Source organism: Barbus barbus (genome assembly GCF_936440315.1).
Source record: "Barbus barbus genome assembly, chromosome: 42".
Taxonomy (NCBI): Eukaryota; Metazoa; Chordata; class Actinopteri; order Cypriniformes; family Cyprinidae; genus Barbus; species Barbus barbus.
This window is the reverse complement of record NC_136720.1, coordinates 16,812,043-16,834,622: the sequence shown is the minus strand read 5'-3', so window position 1 is coordinate 16,834,622 and position 22,580 is coordinate 16,812,043. Positions and strand designations below refer to the sequence as shown.

At 36.6% G+C, this 22,580-nt stretch overlaps 1 protein-coding gene across 2 annotated transcripts in view; it reads right to left on the bottom strand.

The window, feature by feature from the left end:
• The window catches only part of LOC306861326 (plexin-B2-like), a 110,965-nt gene that overhangs the window by 42,994 nt on the left and 45,391 nt on the right, over positions 1-22,580 (bottom strand). The window contains exon 2 of one of the 2 annotated variants that reach the window (XM_079403532.1): positions 16,639-16,716. The exons of the other annotated variant lie outside the window; for it this stretch is intronic. The gene's annotated coding sequence lies outside the window, so the exon portion shown is untranslated. The remainder of the gene's footprint in view (positions 1-16,638; positions 16,717-22,580) is intronic. 2 annotated transcript variants of the gene reach the window in all.

Sequence of the window (22,580 nt, the reverse complement as noted above, 5' to 3'; positions counted from 1 at the left end):
TTCGCTGTTGTCTGCGCTTGTTTATTTACAATACCTGCAGAGCTTCTGATGGTTCGGTGTTATGTTCTGATTCGCCTGTTTTTCAGTGGTCTTTTTTAATCACGAGATTTACATATGAAGGAGGAAACTATGGTGTTTGAGGCTCACTGTATGTCATTTCCATGTACAGAACTGTTATTATTTAAATATGCCAGGGTAAAGACAGTTTTTCATTCTATGGCACCTTTAAATGCTACATCTTGCTTTAACATTTTCCATGAGTTTTTTTGAAACTCGCGGGCGCCGCTGCGCCCCCTAATGGCTGGGCGGAGTATCGATACTAAGGGCTAGAATATCGATACTGTATCTTTTTTTATTATATCGGTATGTATCTAAGAATCGATATTTTGAGCACACCCCTAGCTGCTATGTTTGCTTAATGGCATATCAATTTATGATTCCATCCACATGTCCATGATGGAATTCTATGGAATTTCAACTTCAAACAGGAAGCTGGTAAATGCAACTTTCTGATGTGAACAGAATCCAGGATAAGCAACAAACATATAAAAAGACAGGACCAAATAAGGTTTAAATTTCAAACATTTCAGTAATTTTGACCCAGATAAGCTAGAGATAATGAGAAAGAGCTAGTTTGAGAGTCACAATTGCCTACGTTATGGTCTAAACACTCTGCTGCTGATCCGTACAGAAGATATAAGAAAGCAGGGCATTTTCAAGCCGCCTAGAGCGCTGTACAGGCTGCGTGGGATTCTGTTCTGGCAGCAATGCTCTGATAATTTCTTAATAGGCTGTTGAGAAACCAATTCAGCTTATGGGGAATAATGCAGAAACAACTTAGCAAAAAGAGAGGGAAAAGAGAAAGTGAAAGCGAGACATTTTAGAGACAGGTACAGAGACCCGTGACTCATTGCACCAGAGATTAGGGGTTGATGACTGCAGTGAAGTTCAGACTGGTGGTGGAAACGATCTCCATTAGTGTACAATTACTATAATCAGTATGTGTGCATATTGGTCTGACTCCAAACACGCACGCACACACACAGCCCACACGTTTCGATTGCGGAGAAATCTGGCCTTTGATCTCATCAGCAATGAAAACACATACACGCAGAGTCTCCATCTGGTTTTGATCTATGCTTCATATATGAAGCATTATAGAAATGAAAATTGAGTATGGATTTAATTTAATTAAAAGCATAACATGAACACACTTGACATGTGAACACGGCTACACGCAGAGCATCAATGAATAAAAAAGACTCTGATTTAAAGGAACCTCAGGAAGCAGGTGTACGGTTTAACACAAGCAGCCTGCAGCACTCAGAGAGCAGCATCATTTTTTAATAGACAGTCGGAGGAAGTGAGGGAGGTTACACTGGCTGGCTCTTTCTCCTACTGCTATTTCAGAGAGAGATTTCACAATTTGGGATTTGTAAAAAACTCCTGTGCCAGTGTTAATGGGGATTTGAAAGTTTGATAAGGTCAAAAAAAAGTGAGGAAAGAATGAGTAATGCATCTCACACACACACGCACACACACAGAGGATAGAACCACTGAGCTACTCTGATGATTTAAAAAAAAAAAAAATAAAAAAAAAAATATAAAATAAAGGTATCGGCTGATACAGAGTACTGATCCGATACCTGGGTGTGTATCTGGTTATACAGCTGTAAGTATTGTACTAGCCCTGTATGAATTGATACAATTATTTTATGGTGTGCTTCATATATACACATACACTCTTAACATCAGTCAGTCAAGCAATATAAATATATTATGATACAGTATTATTTAATGATAGTACTTTGGTAATTAGAATTAAAACTGGGTAACCATGTATGAATGCATATTAGTCATTTTAACTGAATTTAGGACTGGTGGTGGTGCTTTTTTGGTCATTCAGCGTTTCTGTAAAAAAATGGGGGAAAAACTATCAATAATACTGATAAGATAATCATACTATGAATTCTACTAAGAACAATATTATACCCACTAAAGATTATGAGCTGCTGGATTCATGAATATTAACCACATTGTCTGCATTGGCTCGAACTGATTTGCTGAAATCAAAACGGGGACGATAATAGTTGAGCGCCAGACAATGAGATTGTCATTTGCGCATTAGCTCTGCCTACTACCGGAGAACCAGGCCAGCAGTTCTTAAAAGCTGAAGAATTCCAAAGGAACTCCGTTATTTTGACAGGAAAATACAGCAAAGAATATCGTTTACATACCACGCAGAATTGACGCGCTACATGTAAGACTCTCTCGCTCTCTCTCTCTTTGCATGTGAGAAAAAAGCGAAGCAACGGTGAGTCATGTGCTTCACACTAGAGCTTACGGTACGTCAAATACAGGTGCGCTGCACATTCATTCAGATGCACTGAAAAATAGCACAGATCTCTTGAAGGAGAGTGAAACTCTGAAGCGCAAAGTCAGTTCGGCGAGTGAAAACATATCTGGGCTAAACTTATACTGAGCCTCCAATTCACACACTGGCGAGTAAAATCTGAACATTTATTAGCTAGTGGCTAATATTAGACATCATTTAGTCACCCAGGGTGAAGATTTAGTCGCATATGAGAGTAATTTACTGGCATTGTGCTAGCACGTTTGTATTTCTTCTTCGCTGCTCTAAATAGTGGTTGCTTGTGGCAACACAGCACAACTTCCAGTGTTTGCATTCTGAGGAGCAAAGAAGAACGGAGTTCCGATTTGCAGCATTAAGCAAAGCTAGCAGGCATAACTATATGTCTTGTTTAAGAAAATGGTATCGGATCGGTACATGGGTTCAAGTACTCGCTGATACCGATGCCAGAATTTTTGTGGTATCGTTGGAATTTTCGATACTAGTATCGGAATCGGAACAACCCTACTCTTTACTGCACTGGTCCTCTGTATCTGCTTTTAGCACATAAATATAGAGGCAAAACAAAACAAAAACAAACAAAAAAAAATAAAGCAAAAAAACAAACAAACAAAACATAACAAAACCAAAAAATAAAGCAAAAAACAAAACAACAAACCAAAAAACTGCCAAACACGCACCGTATATCTGTTCTGTTCTATTCTATTCTATTCTATTCTATTTAGATTTGATTAAATTCGATTTGATTATACACACAGGATAAAACCACTGAACAAAACAAAAACAAACAAAACCAAAACCATACTAAAAAAACTGTGCCAGATTTGTACACATATGAAGAGCTCAGATGCACAAGCCTGTAAGTTCCATCTGAAATTGAGCATTTTTATATAGGCTCCTATATTTATGTTCAGTTATTTCACTTTAATTGCATAGAAAAGGACATATACATTGCCATTAGAGTCAAATTACTGAACGTAAACATAGGAGTCTGATAAAAATGCTAATTTTAGATGAAAATGTCAGATGGCACTTAGAGGCTTTTGCATCTGAACTCTTCATATATAATATTATATTATATTATATTATAGGACTGTGGGATATATCGAACGCGATGGAGATTTACAGCTAATCACAAAACCGGCTTTACTGACAAGATGCACATGATCATCGAATTCTATATAATCGCACAGCACTATTATATTATATTATATTATATTATGGCCCATATACAACAATCTAAGTGAAAAGTTGAAGTGAAAATTTCATATAAATTTCAAAACTACTTTGTATTTGTAGTTTCCTCTTTTGTTTTAATGACAGCTTGCAGTCGAGCACTCAGACATCAGTCAAAGCCCCGGAAATGATAACTAGCGGAATAACTGTACTTCTGTCGAGTAAGCGAAAGGATCCGTCTTTCTCTGGTTCTGCTCTCATAACTTTTTCTTTTAATATATCTGGCAAAGTGCCTGAATCTCACACTCTTTCCCAGGTTAAGAAAATAATTTCTAAAGAAACAATATATCATTCCAGAGAAAGTGACACAGAATAAGAGAGTGTACCACAGAGATGTGTCCTCCCTTCTGCAGTTTTAACTTTGCAACCAGTGGAAAGAACGGAGGAGGGAAGATGCCCATCTGAGATAGCAGGAGGAAGAGGATGGTCGAGAAAGGAGAATCGATACTCTGTTAGAACTGAAACTCCTCAGCGGGCGGCTTGGGACACGGCCAGCCTCACCGTGTCAGACAGCTAATTGTTTCTCAGGAGCTTCCAGAAAGACATTGTAACAAGTGAGGGAACACAACTGTATTATTATCAAAATGCCAAGTGATATAGTGAAAGGTCAACAGAATCGTTACATGTCATACCTGTCTGTGTCTGTCAAAGACAGAGAAAAAAGGGGAGATGGGGGGAGAAGCACATGTCATAACGCCAAGACCTGATGTGACCTCGAGTCAGAAGAAAAAAAAAAACCCTCAACAGGCAAGGAAGAATTAAAACCTCATTAGGAGGCCAAAGTCTGTGTCAAAACAGCCAACGGAGGCCTGCCGATTTCCTTTCAGAAGCTCGCTCTCACGACCTCTGACCTCAGTGCTCTCTTTTATCGACCCAGTTGTAGACGGACAAGAGGCTGTTTACTTGGAGATGTCATGTGGCCGGTAAGGATATCATACATTACCAAATTTTTGAAATAAAATAAATGGTGCTTGCTGGTGCAAAACTCCCTCCCATGATTCAAAAGTGCTGCTAAGTGGCTTTTAATGTGTTCTAAGTGATTTTTTACATGTTGCAGTTATGTCATCAGCCACTTTAAAAGCTCAAACCATTTTAAAGTCAAGTATATTCTGATTGGCTGTCAATGTTTTTATCATTTATCAGCAGGAAAGAAAACAATATTGTTCCTCTATGTCGTTACAGATGTGGTGTGGACTTCCATATTCTCATAGAATTAGAATGATTATCAAAGCTTTAGAGTTACAGTTATCATTATATTTATCATCCTTGGTGTGAACGTGGAACTTGGCATGGCCTCAGGTTTTTATGATATTTTTCCCCCTAAATATGGCATATATCTGAAGTATAACTCATGTCTGTAGCACAAAAAGCACAGGATAAATTTCATATAGAAGTTGAATTCTAAGGGTTTGGAATGATGCTTGGTAAATGCATGCCAATGTGTAAAAATGTTTTCCAAATTTTAAATGAGAGGATCAAAACTGGTATATTTGTTGTGGTAAATCCACTAGGATCAAAGATGACTGAGGCTGCCACTGTGAATATGTTTTACCGAGCAAATGCTCAGACAGAAACCAGCTCTAATTCATTTACCCGTTCATCCCCCTTCACTTATTCACCTCACTCTTGCTCGCTCTCCTTCCATTCTTTCTGTCAGCTCCTCTGGGTCAAATTACCCCTGCCAGGCATGATGAGATTTTAATGCTCTCCCTCCGTTTGGTGCCCTGAAAGCTTTAAATCGAACTATGATGCAGGATCGTCTCCAGAGCCAAATACAGGTCTGAAAAACTTCATGGAGGCTGAACTCAGATCAGAAAGCAAAGAGTATTACTGTCTGTCACAATCTCAAGGAAAACAACTTCCCCTACCCATCTATAACTGGTGAAGCGCTCCATCTCCTCTGCTGGCATGCCGTGTCATGGCCTCTCTGCTAGATCATGGATCGTGGGATAGATTACAGCAGTGCAGACTTCTGGGATAGATCACAACTATTACTGCTGAGAGAGCAAATATATCCATCAAACTAGAAACTCTCAAAACCTGAAAGAGCTGCCTACTGAGGCACCATTTTAAGGCATCGATTTTGCAAGCTGTTCCAAAAGATAGAGATGTTAATTAAGATGCCTCCTAAGATACCTTGTTTTAGCCAAATGTAGATGGAGTCAGAATGCACTGCAACGGTCTCAATGAAAAAAATTCAAGATGGCAGACCAAGCAAGAGAGATACGGACTATAAATAAAGTTGTATTTCATTTAAACAGACAGGTACTGATAAAAACTGTTCATAGTAATTAAAAGAGTTGCTGAGTTGTTGAGAGTTGCTGAAATCGCGTTTGGTCTCATACTGTATCGCGTATCTTGTCAGTGTGTGCACTTGCTTGGCCATTTTTAGTGATTAATTGGAAAGTGGGTTCAGCTGAATTGTAGTAGTGATTTGTTAGATAGGTATAAAAAAGGTTATTATACCGTGGCAGCCCTCGTGTGAAGCCCTCTTAGTGTGAAGACCATCGACTCCACCGGGCTAGGACACCGGCAAAGGATATAAGTATCGCTTTTTATTTTTATTTTATTTATTTTTTTCCTTTATATGTTTACTATTGAAATGTTGTTGTTGTATGCATTTGTCAATTTTATTTAATTTCTGTATTTTCTTAAATGGGTGTGTATAGAGTATTTACAGAGTGTTAACATTTAGTTTTAGTTACTTTTTCTTATTTGTAAGTCGCTTTGGATAAAAGCGTCTGCTAAATGACTAAAAGTAAAGTAAGTAAAAGTAAAAGTGTTACATACCTGTAGTAGCCTACCTAATATTTGTGTGTGCTATGCATTGTTATGCTTTAGCAAACTCAACAGCAATCAAGTCTCCTGTGAGGAGGCAAACAAGTTGCTGCCTATGTACAGTGTTACAAATCAGTCATGTATGAGGATCTATTTGAGTTAGGATGCTGTCTATGTAGAGAATAAATCTGTTGACCAAGCTTACGAACAGAGCTTCTGAAAAGAGAGGAGCATGCGTCTTTCCTGATACCATCTTGGTTTGGATCTATGACCAGACTTTGGGTCTATTTCCTGCAAACTGCTAGTTTTCTCTCTGTCCACTCCGCTCTGGCTTCCCTCTCTCACAGATTATGAACTAGGGGGAGGACAGGTGAGACCGCCCATAATTCTTCCACAGCAGAGGGTCGATAATTTCAGGAAGGGGCTATATATCTGACTCCGTCGCTTATTATTACACAAGGGTCATAATTCTCCAGCTCTGGATATATACGACTCCAGAGTTTCACTTTATCAGAGTCACTTGGCTAAACTATGACTTCCAACATTGCAACTGAGCCCCTAACAAATAGAGAGTGCTGGCAGAAATGCATACTCGCACACGGTCCAAAATTAACGTTTGCCACATCTGCTAATGGACAATGCGAAGACTGAGTCAATAGATATTTCTTAACAGTCATAAAACTGTACTTTGCATTGTTTGCAAATAAAATTAAATAAAAGTGAATAAAATAAATGTGTGCATATGTGTATACACATATATATAATATAAAGAGAAATGTAAATAAACACAAATATACACATGAATACATAGCCTATACATATGTAACAAATCTTTAAATAAATGAATAAAAAAACAAATATAAATAAATAAAGTAATTATATAAAGAAAAAAGTAAACAAATAAACTTAAGTTAACATAACTAAATTAATATATAAGTACAAAAGTGGACAAGTATAATATAATAACACAATTAAGGCTGTCGCGATTCGTTGATTTTAGTCGACTAGTCGATTTTAAAAAATCGTCGACTTCATTTTGCTTGCGTCGACTAACCGGCAAAATACCGGCGCATTTCATATACCGGACGAGAATCCATAAAACACATTATTAGACTATTTTCCCAGGCTGCATGATATATTAAACCCGTTAAAAAATCACATTTAAGCATAATTGTGAATTCACAAACGCTATGATTTAATTAAATAATTATATGCGATGCAGTTCTAATACAGTATATGCGCTTTAATTATTTAAAATGATAACCGTTTCTGTGGAACTACTGTGACGCACGTACGTAACACAGCGGCTCCGTTCACAGTAGTTCCACAGAAACTGTTATCATTTACATGTGGAGCGTCTCAAACTCCATCTCTGCATGTTGTTGTGAGTTTGGGTTTATTAACGTTCATCTGGGAACGCAACATGTGCCATTTCATCAGATTTTTAAGATAAATCATTTATAAATCTACACAAACAGGAGAATACATCGCGATTTCAAAATAAAAGCTCAAACCCTCACTCTGAGTTTACACATTTTGATGTCCACATATTCATTTAATTACAGTTGCTGTAGCATTTCTGTCCTAAAGAAATGGACAAATATTAAAGATTAAGTGGACATTTGAATTAAATGGTGTTTGGTCAATATTAAACAAGGATTAGATCGCACAGTAATGTGTAAAAACAATCATCAGGCAACTGGCCAGGCCTTTGTTGTAATGCGTAATTTACATTAGCTCTATTGTTTATAATACATTATGTATTTTAACAGTTTTGTTCAATAAAACCATATGATTTCTTGATTTTGATACTTTATTTGAACTAATTATTATTGCATCATTGTATGCATGTATTGTATTTTAAAGTCATTTTAAAAGCTATTGTTCACTTACATCTATTTTTATTACCACAAAAAAAAATATTATAATTATAGAGCCCTATGAAATCCGTTTTATTTCCAAATTCAGTTTTTTCCATTTTCATTTGTCTATACTCGGTTTTAATGGTTAAATAAAATTATTAATCAAAAAGATTAATTAACTGAGTTTTACAGTTTTATCTTTACCAAATTCTGTTTTCCGTTATTTTCTGGATTCCATTTTAATGGTTCCATTAAATTTTAATAATCAAAAGCATCTCCAATTAATTGATTTTACATTTTAAAAAGTTTTTTTTATTTTTTCCAGAAATACTGCACTGTTTATATTTTTCACCTAAATAAATTCTGGTAAATAATATTTCTGGTAAATACTCCTTTAAAAAGTGTTTTTTGATTATAATTTTAATATTAGCAGACTAGAACACGTGGACATTATGAGATGGACACTTGCTTCTTGTACTCTATGTTGCACTTTACTTATGCTTTAAAAAAGGATTTCATAGACACTTGGATTTCATTTGGTTTAATAAAATATTCTTAAGTAAAATTGTTGATTTTTTGTGGGAAATTAATCAAATTAGTCGATAGATTAAACGAAATAAAAATAGTCGTTAGTGGCAGCCCTAAACACAATAATAAAGTATAAAAATAAATGAATAAATAAATATAAATCATTACAAAGTAAACAAAGAAACATGTAAATAAATAAATACAATAGTATAAAGTGGATAATATAATAAAATTATAAAAAAGTAAATAAGTAAATGTAAATAAACACATTTAAATTAAAAAGAAACAAATATAAATACATAGTTAAAATAATTAAATAAATAAGTAAATAAAAAAAGTATTTAAATTAAATAAGTAAATACATAATTATAAATAAGTATAAGTATAAAGAGATAAAATAAATATGTAAACACAGGTATAAATAAACAGTAAATAAGAAAACAATTGTGTAAATAAATGAATTTAAAAAAAATCAATATAAAGTAAATAAGTAAATAAAGTATGAAAGAAGTAAACATGTAAATAATGGATAAAAATTAATACATATAAATAAGCATAAATAAATACAAAGTCAGCTAGTTGTATTTTTTCACCGAAAGGATATTTTGACTCACATCTCGAGAGTTAATTAAGAATCCTGCTCATACACATGCAAAGCACAGGAGTGAATGGCACTACTCCAAGCAAGACACACCAGTCACCGCGTCTCCATTACTTCCTGAGTGTGTTTGTGTGAATCATCGCTAGTCTCCCAGCACTTCAGTCAACTTTAAGTAATTTTTAAGTAATTTTTACTTGGCCTCTGGGCTCCAAAATGTCTTCAAAAAGTGGACTTCTGCTCAAACGGAGTTCCCTGACATTTAAACTCCAAGAGGGGCCCTGAAGACCTTACGTTCAACACAGCTGTTTGAATAAACCATTAAAACTAATAACGACAAGACCTACAGCAAATAAGCATGTTGGCCAGGAGGTAACGGTGGTTTGACCTCTCTGTAAACTTATGTGAGGCCCGGTGGCTGACGAGAAGTAATCACACAGACCCACATCATTTCTCTGCACTTACACAGGCACAAATACACGAGTGCACACTAAAATCTTTGAGACTCCAGAGGCACTTTACAAACAGACTTCATCCAAATCTAGAGGAGAATGAAGACATGTTTGAAATAATCACTTGTTCTCTCTCATACGCCAGCAAGAGTATTGATATTCAAAACGCACTGTTAGCTGTTAAACATTCATCAAGACGGGGCAGACTGAAGCTTCTTAGCCTGCAGTAGGGCAGTTTGGGCTACATGGGTTATGTGATCTGGCTCACAAACAAACTGTTGTTTTTTTTCTGGCCATCTGAATGATAATTGTATGCTAATCGACTAGTCCATAAATAGTACATTTACAATTAGATTTACAAACACTGAGCCTGATTCATAAAACATGAGCAGAACGAATTTCTGCATAAACTGCTCAAGGCTTTTTGGCCCACTGAATTTATTTGTTTGTCTATATTAGAAGGTGCAATTGGACTAGGATAATGTTGTATTTACAGAAACATCCAACTAAGGCTTCCAAAACACCTCCTCTGTCTGCCATTTGTTGGAAAAAAAAAAAATTATTCTTCAATGCTGAAAAACTAGATATATAGACTTTATATAGCTATCCATTTTGTAGGGTATACATTTTTAACTGTCTTTTTATAATCAGATAGATCACATAAAGGGAAAACAATTGTTGTGAAAGAAATCCGTTTATTCAGCAAAGACATTAAATTGAAAAAGTTACATTTATGAAGCTACAAAAAAATTTTCTAATTAAATTTGTTCATAAAAAAAAATCTGAAAAATGTATCAGTTTCCACAAAATATTAAGCAGTACGACTTCTTTAAATCAATGATAATGATATGTTTCTACAGCAGCCAATCAGTATATTACAATGATTTCTGAAGGAATCATGTGACACTGAAGCAGGGCTATATTATAATAATAATAATAAAGTACAGTGTTTTCTTTACATAAAAAGAAAAAAAATACAGAAAGAGATGGTATCTTAACCCGCTGCGCTTAGTAACAGCCAATACAGCTTTATCTTTTCTAGATTTTTACATTTCTAAATGTAGGCTACTAAACAAAAGAAAAAAATCTATTAATGCTTTAAAGACATTAAAGTATTTTTTTAAGATATTTAAAAATGTTTGCTGCAAATTGTTAAAAAAAACGCTACTTGTATAAAACACAGTTATTAGTTTCTCTCCACAACAAATCCTCTAAACTTAAGGATATAGCCTATAGAGGCTATAAAAATGTCAATCCAAAAACAAATTAAAGGTGAAACTGATGCCTACCTCTCTTACTCGGCACGAATCCAAATGCTTCCATATTCTCAACGTATACTAAAATATTATTTATTGGCTTTTACTTTCATCAACGTAAAACATGATCCTTCACATCGGCAATAACAGCACAGTGAGGCGGTGGTCACGCTGAATGCAACAGATTGGACAACGGAGCAACTTTTTACACGTTCCTTCAACTGTAATGTTATTTTGATAATGAACTGGCTGCAATGTCGCAAAACTATGTGTCTTTGTGCGCGTGAGGCGCCAGCGCGATATGGCTATACCAACACTGGTTGGTTATACAGATGCAAGACATCATTCAAAACTGTCAAGCTATTGCAAAACAAATAAAACTGTAAAGCTTTTGCAAAATAAAGAAAACTACTTTCTGCATCTTGTTTTCTTTTCCGAGAACGTTGGAATGCGTCACAATGAACCGTAGGCCTAACTCAGCATATATTTTTTTCTTTTGTTTTGTTAATCTGTCAATGATTTACGTGAAATATATTTATAGGCATATACAGTATATATTCCTTTTCATGTAAGCCTATAGTTTTATTCTGTTTTCTCCGTTCACAGAAGCGCCACAGGTGCGTAAGATCTGTTGAATCCATCTTACACTGTCGTAGGATAAACTCTAATGCCGGTGTTCTGACGATTTATGCTACCCTGTCAGATTTTGCTAACTCCCATTAAAACAGATGGTAGCAGAATTCATTTCACTCGCTGGGTGCGTCAGCATCACATTTGTATAGTCTGTACTACTTGAATTCCTGATTGGTTTGACAGCAAATTTCAAATATTAAATGGAACAATAAAATAACGTTATTAACCGGTTAATGGCCATTTCAAATTTTCGATTCTGTTCGGAAATATAAAATTTGATTTTGTTTCTGTTTCCGGTTCTGTTCCAGTCAAAATTTCGTTCGTTTCCGGTTTTCGTTTTCGTTCCTTGAACCGGTTCAGAGCCACTGAAGTAATATTTCACTAATGGCTGCTGAAAATTCAGCTTTGCCATCACAGGAATAAATGGCATTTCAAAATATATTCAAATAGAACATTGTTCATTTAAACTGTAGTAATGTTTTACAATATTACTGTTTTTACTGCATTTTTGGTCAAATAAATGCAGCCTTGGCTTGGTGAACAAGAGACTTCTTTCAAAAGCATTACCAAAAAAATAATAAAAAAAACCTTTTTAGCTACTTTTAAAAAACTTCTGATTCAGCTACGTTTGATTCATTCCAGTCACATCAATACCACTGACAGTACAAAACGATTTTACACCGCAGGAAATGGCCTGAAGCGATGAGTTTCTCTCTCTGTAAAGGTGAAGGTTTAGCTGTGAACATGAATTACTATAACGTTCCAGCAGTGCAAAAGACAGAATTCACACACAATATCGCACACTTCCTGGGTGTAATCACCTATAGAGAAACAAATGCGTACACACACTTATTATCATAGTCACGTGACTGACAGGAGCTATTAATCATTGTCAGCGACTGAGGCAAAATCCCCATTGAGGCTTTATGAAAAATGGTTTGCGATAGCAGAGCAGCATTTACCAAGGTCTCGCTCTCTCTTTATGTATGTGAAGCTAATACTTTCTTTCTGTAATAGGATCTCAGTGTCCACCGTTCCTGCTTAATAACGGGCAAAAAGAAAAACTAGGTGTCGGGATCTCATAGCAAAATCAAGAGCAGCTCGTAATCTGCTTCGCAATCAGAATTTCCTCGCCGCCCCATGAAAAAAAGCAGACGGCCTCAGGCTTCAATATAAATGCAATAAGGTAAGCGTGGAAAGACAGAGTGTGTTTAGAGTATTGAAAGTGCCTGCATTTTTTCTGTGGTTGGAGGGTCTGGTTTCATGTTTCATTGACCTTCTTTGTATAAAAAGCATGGATCCAATCCTTTATTGAAGGACAGCAGAGACTGAGGCAGCCAACAGCAGACGTGAGTCAAGAGCAGGAGATCAGGGAGTGGCTAGAGAAACCTTCAAGACAAACTCGTGAGAAATTACTGCTCTCAGGCACCTTCTCTACTACTTAGTTTGATTCTCAGATTGTTAAGTAGAGAAAGGAAAAGCAATTTATTCTAATAAATTACTCCCTTTTTTCCACTACACCTCAAGAGGAATGTGGAAATTTAAATTTTTTTAATCAACTTGGCGGTGAGTTTTCTGAACAATTACTTGACAAGCCGTATTTAATTAAACCATGATGAGGTCAGACACATTTATTTTTACAGTATGTGCATAGGATGCATTGTTTCAAAAACAGAGCAAATGATGAGAAGTTAACAATTCTGTAATAATAAAAATTCTGTCTATCTATATTACCATTCAGTTTGAGGGCAAATAGATATAGATATGTGTGTGTGTGTGTGTGTGTGTGTGTATGTATATATGTATGTATGTGTGTGTGTGTGTGTGTGTGTGTGTGTGTGTGTGTGTGTGTGTGTGTGTGTGTGCCCTCTAAAAGTATTGGAACAGTAAAGTCAAAATTGCTCTGTTGGCTGTGGAGTCAAGACATTTAAAAATATGATTCAAATATGAATATGAGACAAAACTGCAGAATGTCACATTTTATTACTATTTATAAATAGTAATAAAATTCGGAGGGCACTGTGTGTATATACACACTTACATATATATATATATATATACATATATATACGTGTGTGTGTGTGTGTGTGTGTGTGTGTATTTATTTTTTTGAAAGTAGGAATGAAAAAATGAAAATTCTATTCATCAAAAAAAAAAAAAAATTATATTAGGGGTGGCACGGTACGGTTTGGTACGTACCTCGGTTCGGGGTCACGGTTCGATACGATTTTGGTACAACAGGGAAAAAAATAAATCTACTATGCTCAGTTTCTTTTAATTTATTTTGAACAGACAGTAGCGCGAATTACAATTTTGTGAAAATACTAAATATTATTACATGTTATATATATATATATATATATATATATATATAAAATATGGTTTGTTTTCATTGTGAGTGTACACAAATAAGAGCAGACCTTTATACATTGATTATTAATGAGAAAATAAGTGTTTAAAGTTGATTCTGCCGGTATAAGGAAACAGTTGAAGTGATCGCGCCGAAGCGCGCACACACACGCACACAAAAAAAAAAAAAAAAAAAAAAATACACATCCGTTCCAGCATTGCTAACTTCACAGCGCAGTTGGTACTTTATCAAAATAAAATACAATGAGCCAAACATCAGCGCACCCGCCTCTGTGTCACCATTGGAATGTGACTGAAGTACAAAGCCTATAATTTACATAAATAATAGTTTAGCATTCAGATACGTTACATCGCAAATATGGAAATATTATGGAATATTTGGATTTGTGCCGAATGAGAGAGGTAGGATACACGAGCACAAAGCCCCATTTCGCATTTTCTTTTTCAGTCTATGTGAGATACGCGTTCAGAATCAGCACATGGTCACTGTTTAGTGGGCTTTGCTTTCAAGTGCGCAACTCATGGTTAAGGCTAGAAGGGATACATATGATGCTACATGGCATTTGCTGTTCTTCTGCTGGCGGTTATCAAACAGCGTTGCATTGTTGCGGGCGCCCCCTTCTGGATTGGGGGTGAATTGCTTGTATTCGTCATAAGGCCACATGCACCGAATCGAGATGTCCGTATCGTGACGGTTCGGTACGAATACATGTACCATGCCACACCTAATATATATATATATTTTTATATTTTGGTTAAGTGTAATATTTAGCAAATATCAAAATTAATATTCGTGTTTTATATCACACATATATATAAAACACGAATATTCATTTTGATATTTGCTAAATATTACATTTAACCAAAACATAAAAATGGTTAGTATTAAAATTGCATAATATCCAAAATTGGACAACATGTATCCAAAATCAACTGATATGGATAAATAAATGTCTATAAAAACGCATAGTGGCCGTAAACCATTATGGTACCTATATATTATGCCTCCATTTTAACCTGACAGTTCTAAAGGCACAAAATGAGACGCAAAAGCCAAAGACAACCATCTGGATGTAAATTAGGGCTGTCAACATTAAAGCGTTAACGCATGCGATTAATCTAAAAACTTTATTTTTTTTTACGCAAATTAATCGTTTGATAAGGTTTGACCCCAACTCGTCGCAGCGCGAAAGGTCATCATTGCCTGCATCCCAATGTGCACACTATCCATCCTATATTCTATGTGATATTAGTAATTTTCAATACTATTTAGGGCAGATAGGGTGGATAGTATGCACACTGGGATGCAGGGATTTTGTGATTATGAGGCACCGGGCTAGACAAAAGTGAAGCGAACGTGGAGAGAGAGAGCGAGTGTGTCCGAGAGAGAGAGAGAGAGAGAGAGAGAGAGAGAGAGAGAGAGAGAGAGAGAGAGAGAGAGAGAAAGAGAGAGAGAGAGAGCGACAGTGCGTGGGACATATGTATACTCATATGTGATAAGGGTACAGTGAACCAGTGTTGCCAGGGTCACGGTTTTCCTGCACAATTGGGCTATTTTGAAAATACAGTTGCCAGAAAAATTACAGAGCCGTGGGTTGCGTTTTTTTGGGCTACTTTTATAATGTACCGCGGCTGCCCAAAGTGTACACGTGATCGCAAAAGGAAGTTATTACAAACACTCGATGGTGATTTAAAGTGAGTTCTGAGTAAAAGTGTACTATTAATCTCATAAATTATGTAACATGGCGCAGATGTTAGCTCTAATGCACCTGCAGAACATGCAGGTCCAATTCTTCTTCATAATGCATTTTGTCATAATACTTCGCAATAATTCGCAAGAAAATGTTTTGTTGTATTTATTTAGAAATACTTTTGATAATAGTTGGGTAAATGTATACTGGGATTGAAGCAATGCAGCTTGGTAAACGTTTTATTGCCAGTATAAAGGCTGATAAAGGCTGAAAAAATTAAAATAAAAGAATAATTATGTCTCATACTTTGCGGAGGTGTGAAAGGTTCTGTTTCCCTAAACTAGTTTATGTTTTTCTTTATTTCAACACATTTACAGGTAAATCCTAGTGTTTTAAATTTGCGATTAATCGTGATTAATCACAGTCCATGACTGTGTAATTAATGTAAATACAAATGTTTTAATAAACCTACTATAATACTTTATTGCACAAAACAGTCAAAGTCCTCACAATTCTCACAGCAGACGGTTTTAGGTCCAAAAAACCTGTCTTGAAATTCATTCCTGAAGGTGATGAATGTGTTAAAGTGCTTTTTGGATGGACACAGCAGTTATGCTTTAAAGAATGATGTTTTAAACTTCACTGTGAGAGTTTACGCCGCTGACAGTCTAACAGCGCACTAAAGCGCATCACACTGTCAGCATGCCAAAACCCTTTCTGAAAAGTTGCATCTTGGTATTTATCCCTTTTAAAGCACACAACAATAAAGCTAAGAGAGAAATTAGAAGCAAATGTAGATTAACTCGCCCTACCCCACTCCTTACTGTCAAACACAGTCCTACATCTACTTATTCGCCACTTACTTTTGACTTTCCCCCTCTCTCTGCCCTCCTCCACCTCTTTTGTTTCCCCTGATCCTCTTGAGTGCTGCTGAAGAAACACTACAAGAAAAAAAGAAAGAACAAAAGGGCATTATTGCAATGAAATGGACGGAGAAGCTCACACAAAAAAAGCCAATGAGCACATTCCCAATTCTGTGGCAGGCACTCAGACGAGGCTAAAGTCAATTATGCCTCGGCTTAGCCTATTCTGTAACCCGATTCAATTATTTAAATGCTAAATTTGCAATGAAACCTATGAGAGAATTAAAAAGGCATAATTTGGACCACAATAGACTTTAAACTGCTGAATATTGACAGTAAACTGAACACAGTTACGTACTGGGTGTGTTGTCAATGAGTGAGCAATACTGAAGGAATGATGATGGCTTGTCTGTGTTACTTGTGAATGTGTTTATATGTGGGTTGAATCACATGCACAAGGAACTTTGATTGGACATGGCCTATTTTTTGTAACAGTGGGTGTTGTAAACTGAAAAGAACAACAGAGACAGGCTTCGCCAAAGCGAGTCTAATAAAGCTCGAAGTGTAACCGATATGAGGTAGAATTGGGGATGTCAAAAGCCCTGGAACCAAGTCGATACTAAAAGAAGAATTATCTGACTCAATTTGGTACCAGACTCTCTGTGGTCAAGCCATCTGTGAGGAAAATATTGGTGTAAGGCTGTTACGAAAATTACAGTAATCTACAGCAAGAGCAGAACAGCCTGACTTAACCTAGAGAGAATGTGGTTTACAGATGAACAACATGATGAGGGTAAATGCCAGACATGTTTTATTAGTGCTAACGTCACAGATGAAGAGTCCCTCAAGAGTCTTAAACACACTTACACACTCGCGCTCACTTCCTACACGCATCAGTGGAAGAGCATTTATCCGTATATGCGGACTCACACACCTGTCTCGCTTCTCTCAAAGCGATCATTGTGTTAATAAGATGAGCTCACATATGCCAACTCTGAATCTGTGACAATGACCTGAATCAAACGCTAGTAAACAGAGTACTGTATTATGTCTAATAATCTTTTTTTTTTTTTTATGAAACAGCAGACAACATATCTGAGTGCCACCCAGTTACTTTTATCTTAGGAAAAAATTACTATGCCATTGTGGAAATATACTTTGTGAATTTTATTTATAATATATATATATATATATATATGTTGACGGTAGCCACTGACTTCGATAGTATGGAAAAAATGCGTCTGTGTGTGCGTGTGCGCGCGTTTAACATGTCAGTGAGTAAATGACAATTTACGTTTTTGTGTGAACTATCCCTTTAATAGTGTTATTATTTAATTGTACTACATCCACTCATTTCTATTCTCATTTCTTTTCGCTGCTCTGAATATAATCTGTGTCTGCCAACATCATCCCATCAGAATGTGTGTGTGTCCATTCATTCTGATGTCTTTCCCATATGCCGAGACTGCACAGGGCTGTTTGATGATTTCAGAGGCTCAGTGTCAGGGGTCACAGGGATTTGGGTGTAGGCAGAGAGGTGGGCTTGAAATGTCATGCTCCATTTCACTGCTGCCCCAATGTATGTATGTTCTCATTCAGTGTGTTTCAGTGCGTGTATGTTGCCAGTCACCATCATTATTGGCTCCTTTGTGGACTGAGCAATGAGAAGCAGATGTGTGTAGTCGTGTTTCTGAATTCTGATCTCTTTCTGTCACTTTTCTCCTCAAATCACAGGTTCATGGCTAAAAGGCAAGTCATTCTTTTTTTCTCCAGCCAATCTGCATGATCTTTTCCATGCATGCAGACAAAACACACAAAAACTTTTATCAACAAACTGCACAGTCCAAAAAGGGGCTTTCCATAAACTCAGCATTGAGGCATTTAGGAGCCAGCGAGCCAGAAAGGAGGAACAAAGGCTGTCCGTAATCAGAGCTTTTAGGCGTAAGTTGTCCAAAACATTCAGAATTTTGTTCAAAACTCGGGAGGCGTGACGTGCCAGAATCAGAGCGTTCCTAAAAATATTTTCTAGAAGGAAGCAGAGGACTGTTTCAGTAATCTGTCCTGCAGCTAGAGTCGGTCCGCTCCTGGCGCACAACACAACAGTGAAAAACCCACCAAAAACTGGCAAAAACTTCAAAACCTGCAGTTACCACCCATTAAACACACACACACCGCAACCGCGCAGTACTGATCGACAGATGAAAGAAACATCGGGGTCGGAAGTTAAAAATGCATATCCTTTGCTGGCGTTCCCTCATCCAAGCATCAATCCATCCAGATCCAGAGGGAGGAGGAGGGTGAATTGTGCTGAATGAGGGTGAGCATGATGTGATGTTGGGAAAGATCTTCAGCCAGGATGGGCTCGGAGACTCGGCTGGGAAAGTTTACGGCTGGAAGTAATGAAGAAACCATGCACACACACAAAGAGGCAAAACGCACTGTCTGGAAGCAACCACCGAACCACAAGATGACCTTTATGATCAAGAACACACACACACAGAGACATAGTCTGCAAACAATTGTAGACCACCAAACGCTCTATATAAACACACATAAGCATAAAAACACACAACATAGATTTAAGGTCGACTCTGGAAGCACTGATGGAGCCACCACGTCTGTGATCTCACACACACACAGCCACAATGATTTGACAGAGAGGTGCATGTGAGTGAGGACAAAATGGCCAGGACAGCAGGAGGTAATGTTAACTGACACCATCAACAATTAGCACAATACTGTCAAAGATTAAAGTCAAGTGCTTGAGCTTCAGACCCTCACATTCAGGGCATTCCAGAGATTCTTCCAAACAGGACTTTGACCTATTGTGAGTGAACTCAGACCTTTCAGAGTACACGGTTACCGCCTTTCCATTTTGTTAAACATCCAAAATGATCTTTTCACTTACATATGATATAAATACCGACTACACTACTGTTCAAAAGTCAAAAACATAAAACAATTTTATGTTATTTATATGTAATGTTATGTTTTATATGTATCAGACAGAGATATTTTTATAATAATTAAATGAATAAATATAAAAAATTTAATTCATTAATTTATTAAGTAAATGCATGTGTATTTACATTTACTAAATAATATATTTCAATCTACAAAAATCATTCATGATAAATATATAATTTTTTTTTTAGATCAAAAGGGGAAATTAAAGTGGCTGGAGTAACTGCACCGTGTCAAAAATAGGCGAGTGTGTCCATTAACTGAATGTGCGTCACATTGAGCTATTCCAGTACCACTTGATTATAATAGAGGCAATCTAGTTTGGTTTTGAATTGTTTCGAAAACTACAGTGAGAACATTATCAATAATAGCTCCTGGGTCAAGACCAGCAGGTGTAAGGGGAGGGTGCGGAGACAAATATTACATTTTCTTCTATGGAAATTGACTGGCACTGGCATGTTTGGTGACAAACAGGTAGCATCGTGTAAGATCCAATTATACCAAAATGCAATCTCAGTCTCTCTCACATGTAACAGTGTAGGAATACAAAGGTCCATGAACAAAAAACCAGCCTCACATACAATCACAGAGCTCCGTGTTTCCTGTCTCGACTAGCCGCTCCATCTCTGGGGCTTATAGCTCCCAGCCATTGAAACCCTAAGCCACAAACACACACACACACACACACAGTGATAAATGAGATCTTAACTGCAGCAAGACTTCATGTAGCTACCGCATGGTTCAGAGTCCATGTTTTTACAGGTGGGTGTGTGTGTGTGTGAGAGCATGATAACAGTGAGCAGCACACACATTCACAGACCCTGTTAACCTGCGAGGACAAGACTGAGCATGTAACAGCCGACGGCTAGCGATGTATCATTTTGCACTTTTAGTCTTGTTTTCCAGTAAGTACAACATCCTACACACTCTTAAAACAAGATAAATTGTATTAAACATTATTAAGGCTTTTTTGAAAGAAATCAATTCATTTATTCAGCAAAGATGCATTAAAATACTCAAAAGTGACATTTATAATGTTAAGAAATGATTGGTCATACTTGCTATTAACAAACCTACACTTTTGCCTCAAACTCCTAATTTGCTGCTTATTAATAGTTAGTAAGGTAGTTGTTAGGTTTAGGTATTGGGTGGGATTAGGGATGTACAATATGGTCACGCAGAATATATGCTTTATAAGTATTAATAAACAGCCAATATGTTAATAATAGGCATGCTAATAAGCAACTAGTTAATAGTGAGAATTGAGAATTTGTATTTCAAATAAATGCTGTTCTTTTTAACTTCTAACTCTAAACTTCTAACTAATTTTTTACACAAACTGTTAAGCAGCACAACTGTTTTCAACATTAATATTAATAATAAGAAGAAATGTTTCTTAATGAAATCAGCATATTAAAATGATACTGAAAATTCAGGTTTTCCACCACAGGAATGACTTACATTTTAACATTAAAACAGTAATTTTATATTTCAATAATATTTCAAATATTACCGTTTACTGTATTTTTAATCAAATAAATGCAGCCTTGGTGAGCCATACTTTTGAACGGTAGCGTAGTCAGTTTTCACTAAAACAAACAAAAAAAAAAATATTACATAATTACAGTATATAATATAATGATATTTAAATACTACATATTTAGAAATAGTTTTTAGATATTGAATTATTTTTTGCAGTGTATGGCGTACCAGCAAGTCTTTTACTGGAAGGAATAGTCTGATGTTTATTCTCAGAAACAAACGCACCATAAAACAACATTCTACTGACTAAGCAACCTCCCCGACACAAACATCAATAATAAGCACTGTTGATCCATTGAGTGTGGTTTCTGTATGCAAATATGTGAGGGCACAACTCCCATGGCAAAATGGAAAAGTAAACTGGTGGCATACGGGAACTGGGGCATTAAAGACTCATATCAAGACATGCCATCTGAGACTAAAAGAGAAGAGAGAGAGAGACTGGGTCAGGCTCCAAAGATGCCCGCTTTCTCACACACCCACTGCAAAACTCGAAGCTGGAAAGAGCTGGCAGCATCGCTCGGGAACCTGCTCCCATGGCAACAACAACCCAGAACCTTGCGACTCTAGCGCCTGAGCGAGACGACACGGTTTAACACGAGAGGACAAGGAGCCTGAGACCTGGGACCAGTGCGGAGAGAGTAACCGACACAATCAAACGCAGTCAAATTCCACTTTTCAATATCAATTGTGTGAAGATGAGGATAAGGAATAGTGTGAGCGTGTGTGCATTTTTGGAGGGCATTCAGAAAGCAATTCTGAAAATAAAATGCTTGATGGTACACATGGAAATGCTTCACAGCAGAGAAAGCAATTTAATTTAATATGAGAGACAGACAAACTGAAAATTGAGCGAGAGAGGAGTTAGTAAGAGTGTGCGCGCATGTGTGTAAAAAGGAATTATAGGGCTGCAAAAAAACATTTCACTATCCATTTCTCGTGAAATGGCAGCTGACAGCGCTTCACACGGGTTGACTAGGTGAGGCGTCTTTGCTTTTGTTTAAGCGGTGACACCCAACCATGGCTCATAGCACACGCTAACCACCATCTCTGCTCTGCTGTCATGCAACGGCACACCGCATACTATCTGTTAAACACATGTTCTCCTCACCGCGCTTGTTAAAAAAAAAGAAAATAAATTTAAAAGAGAAAATGTCAACTGGCACCTTTCCCTGGCACAAAAGGGCTGTATTAAAAACGTGTTGTAGAGAAATTCTTTCATTACTCATTCACCCTCCTTTTATTGGAAGACTAAATGAAACCATATTGTAATCATATTGCATCAGAAGACTTTAAATACAGCAAATGAGTCATATCTGTCGCTAAGGGCAACCGACCAAAATCTTATATCACGGAGAGATAAATTTTATTTCATGTTAACGATATACATCACAAAATAGTTATTTTTGCTTTAAATAAGGTCTTTATGATATAAA